Source organism: Gymnoscopelus braueri (genome assembly GCF_963280865.1).
Source record: "Gymnoscopelus braueri genome assembly, chromosome: 1".
In the NCBI taxonomy this organism is placed as follows: domain Eukaryota; kingdom Metazoa; phylum Chordata; class Actinopteri; order Myctophiformes; family Myctophidae; genus Gymnoscopelus; species Gymnoscopelus braueri.
In genome coordinates, this window is record NC_137603.1 from 49,808,267 (window position 1) to 49,813,430 (window position 5,164).

Below are 5,164 nucleotides of genomic sequence, written 5' to 3' on the forward strand. Positions count from 1 at the left end.
ACACACACACACACACACACACACACACACACACACACACACACACACACACACACACACACACACACACACACACACGCACACACGCACACACACACACACACACACACACAGACAGACAGACAGACAGACAGACAGACAGACAGACAGACAGACAGACAGACAGACAGACAGACAGATTGATTTCTCACTGTACTGTATTGGATGTCTAAAGTCAGTTGCTGTGTTTACAATCATCAGACAGTAATTTACACTTACTGATTCTAAACTCACATGGTTCTTGATATCAAACAAACAGAGGTGGTAGAGAACTCAAGCTGCATGTATGATGACGGAGGTTGAGCCTGCACTACAGTATGTACACTTCCAGTCCCTCATCAAAGTACTCCTTAAACAATACGGAACCCCTCTCACTGTACTGTAAAGGCAGCATACTTCTTGCCGAAACATAGTTTGGCTATTTAAAATAGAAAAAATAAAAAAAAGTTAAAGATTTCAAAAAGTATGAAACATTTACACGTTTACACTAAGCTAGACTCAGGCAGCCACACTGTGAAAATGACTTAATTGCTGAGAAAACAAACAAACACATTGCCTTGCCAGTTTGTTTCAGTAGTTGCACCTCCAAGATTGTCTAACTAGCTGGACATCATCGTAGAGACATACCAATGTGAATCATGTCTGATTGGTCCAAAATATAAGGTGCTCGTGATGTAGTTTGTTTTATTTCATACAGGAGTTATAAAGCCCTCAAAGAGGAGCTGCATGGAGTATATCATTTTGTCGTCAGAGAACTTTCAATTTCAATTTTGTGTGAAGTATGCTGCCAGCTCCGTTGATAAGAGTTTAAAGGCTATAATGTATCACTACTGTTTGAGTTCTCATTCATCCTCCGCTGTTGGCTACGTTACGTTTTTATCATAGGATGGCATGTTTATTTAATATGGTATTTATAGATTTCTATGTCTTTGTACTAATCTTACTTAAAGTGCCAAATGTGGACAACATAAATTCTGTCGCCCAAAGGGTTTTATTATTCTGAATGTGTGATATTTTTTGTCGATATAATTCTGTACATTTTAGATCATTATTCTTTTCAATAAAGTATGATTCAACTCAGAATATGATGTGGGGTAAAGGTTACACTTTGTTTCCCAATACTTTAAGACTTTTTGTGTTATTGGAGAGCACAGTGGATGAGAGACACAGAGAGACAGACACAGGAAAAAGACAGCAGACAGAGGAGAGAGAAAGATGCTTGTTACTCTGCAGATGTACTGGTTGGTTACCTGTTCACATATCGTTGCTGTCGGGTAGAAACCTTGTATGTCCAAAACTGTTAGTTTTTATTGTTATTTAAAAAAAACATAAAAATAAACATAAAACATTGAAATATGGAAATACGAGGTTTCTGCCTGACAGCAATGATATGCTATGTAAGTTATATAGCCAGATGCTCAGTTTGTCTACCTGCTATCCTAGTTACTTTTCATTCATTCATTCATTCATTCATTTCATTGTCTTTTTTATTTATTTCTTTAATTTAATTTAATCAGATACAGTCAGACTAGTTGACAATTTGCAAAGAAGGCTTATTGCTTAACAATTTGTAATAAGCAAATTCATGAGATGCGTTTTTTATAGTTAGTGACTCTATTTATCCGGAGAAGCGGACTGAGTGGCCCTGTCTTTCCCTATAGGACTGACTGTGGGTAGCTACTTGGGATGTAAGTTGGGGCTTGATCAACCCCGGCTGGGTCACCTGGGCGAGGGTGTATTTTGTGAGACCCGAAACACCCTATGACCCCAGGCTACAACACTGATGATACATCCCAGGTGCATCCATGTGATGTATTCTTTATATGACCTTGAAATATAAATATAGATATAATTAATTAATTAATTAATTAATTAATTTAATAACAGGTAAGGCAAATAACCTTGCCCGGTCGGCAGCAACGTGGGTGTTGAGTTTGAAGTTGGTCGGTCGAACAGTTGACGAGATACGTGGATTACAGACGTGCATACGTACAGAGATTCTGTGTATTTATTGTAAGAAGATGTGGTTGGTAATGTGCCAGTCAGAAGACATGTTATGACACTGAGTGACTGAACAAAGCATACAACTGTATAAAAGCTACAAATGGATGGAGATGGAGAATTCTCTCTTTGTTTGATGGAAGTTTGATTGAATGCGTCGAAGACAATGAGAACCAGCTGGACAAGCCTATGAATAAACACTATATTTGAATGACTGCGACCTTTGTCAAATAATCGGTACAGGAAAATAAAGGAAGACATATCTCACATTGTTTCCTGGTCTTTCAGGAAACAATGGCTATTTATTATTAAAGCAGTCTGTATGCTGGCATGTGCACGTCTGTTCAGTACGCACATGTGACAGTTCAATGCGTGCATGCACGTGTTTGTTCAGTGCGTGTATGCTGTTAGACGGATGAGTCATCAAGGAGAGGAGTCGTGAGTCTTTTTAGGGGTCATCACTCGTCAGCCAAAAAGGTTGAGGACCACTGCTATAGCTCATTGTGTTAAGAAGTTTGTAAAAAAAATACCAAGATCATCGGTTCAAACCTCATCAAGGTTTTCTGTGCCTTTCTGTGTGAACCGAGAGCCTTGAATCATTGTAAAATATAAGTATTGTAGGAGAGACTGAAAACTCTTTCACACTGTAATTTAATAGCAAGCGCTGCGGCTCACTGTGCTGACTTTCTCTAGATGTTCCCAAGGTCATTGGTTGAAACCCTGCCCACTCCTGACTCACAGAACAGCTAACTACTACTCTGCCTAAAGCCCATGACCCACCTAATTACAACACGCGTTGCTAGTTTGGGATGGCTCAGGGTAGAAGACAGGGTTATAGTCCATGAGTCAGACAAGATTTCATTATCGAAAGAGTGGGCAAAACCATACCTATATTAAATTGTTTATAGGGTCAATATAAGTAAATAAATATATGATAACCTTTCCACAGGAGCAGCTTTTTCATATTTATCACACATTTTGTTATTTTCCCCATACGTACATGACAGGTGAAAAAATGACAACAATTTAAAAATAGTTATCATAATGAAACTTCCCCAGTTGATTACTTACATGAAGACAATGATTTATCGTATTACAAGTTTTCTGAAATTGTATATGCAAATTGGGCATTAGGAAAATATGCCTGAATTTGCATAACTTTCCAGCAACAACATTGGAACATTGGACAAAGCCAGAATCAACATTCTTATTGCATTTTGTTAAGATGTTAGAGTCAAAGGTTTTTAACGAGGGAATATTCAATATCTGGCTCAATTTTGGGGCTCTGGCTCATGGACTAAATGCCTAATTCATCAAAAACACCCATAAATATATTTACTGTGTAGTGTGTATGTACTGTACTTAAGTACAATACTTTTTTGTGATCAAGTTTTTTATTGTATTTATTTTTTATTTTTTGTTCACATAGCTGACATAACAAGCATGTCCTGCACAGTACAACTGTGCAGCTAATTCCAATGTACATTTGAAGTGCCCAACAAGGGGTTCTTATTTGTCCCTCCAGTTAAGAATTTCCCCTACTCCCCACCCCCACCCTACCTGGCCCACAGGTTGAACAAACATAGACAGGACAGATGCATTAATATATAAAATAAATACGGCAAAAAACAAAAACGAGAAAAATAAAATAAACAAAGCAAATACAGGTACAAGACTGCATAAAAAGGGAAAAACAAAGGAAAAAGATAATAATAATCAGTAGATATGTATGATGTTAATAGCATGATTTAAGTTTCTCCAGTGCAATGGCTAAGATATCAAGCATGTTTTCTTTTGCCCCATTGGTTCGAGCTAAAGAGAGCTCCAAGGAGATCATGTCCATTAGTGCGAGGATCCATTGTGAAGCTTCTATTTTATGGGGAGGTTTCCATCTTAGGACCAGCAACTTTTTCGCAGCTGTAAGCCCCAAGAGTAAGAGTCTTCTTTGTGACATTGTCAACCCGAATCGCTGAATCATCATTCAACATTAAAATATGTTCCTAGTTTGTTGTTGTTACATAGTATGCAAATGGGTGTTGTACAGAGCTGGAGTTGAAAACGTTTCCTTGGAGTCAAATAGAATCTATGGATACATTTAAAATTCAACATTTGATAGTTATAGTTTCGTGATGAGAGAGAGAGACATTTTCCCAAACTCTTTTCCAATTGACCGACTGCTGCCAATTTTTTAAGTCAACATTCCAGACGGTAGACACACCCATTGGCGGGAATGTGGATTCTCTCAATTTCTTATAGAAATAGGACACAATACCCTCACATTTAGGAACATTAGTTATGTGGTTAAAGAGTGTATATACAGGTAGAGCATTTTCCCACGAACCCCTTTTACTTCTACTCCATTACATCTCAGAGGCAAATATTACTTCCCCTACTCACGAGGGGAATTAGCTCAAATGGTAGAGCGCTCGCTTAGCATGCGAGAGGAAGCGTGATCGATGTCCGCATTCTTCAACAACATCTTCATCAGATGATAGGAGCCGAGGGCAGCATAAATAATAGATAATCTCACTGTTATCAGACTGAGCGATATTCCTCAGAGATTATGAGACGAGTAACAGCTGAGATTCCTACACACTTCTAGCAAAGAGTCCACTTTAGAGCACTGTTTCCCAAACAGTGGGTCGGGAATTCCATGAATAAAATAAAAAAAATCAAAGAAATTCCCTAAATTAGAAAACAAATGTGTAAGAAGTAGTGAAAATAGGAGCTTATGTAGATCTACTATTTTCACTAGTTTGGGTCCCGGTTAAATGTCTGATTTCTCTTCTGGGTCTTGAGCTAAAAGGTTGGGAACCACAGCATTAGAGAGAATGAAGAACAACTCGCAGAGCCGCAAATGGAAATCCTGATTTCCACTGTCCTGGCTACGTAGCCTAGTTTTTTTTTCTTTCTGACAGTTGCAGTTTTAGGGTTTTTGTTTGTTTGTGATAGTTGCAGACTTGCAGTTGTCAGTTGATATTCATTGACAATCATGCACACACTAATCTCTCAGTCTGTCAGCACCACTGCCCTAAACATGTAGTGTTGTTGTTGTTAGTAGGTTCCTGTTTCGACACAAAAAAGGAGGTGGTGCCCGCAGAGGCAAATTTTCTTTGTTGTTAAA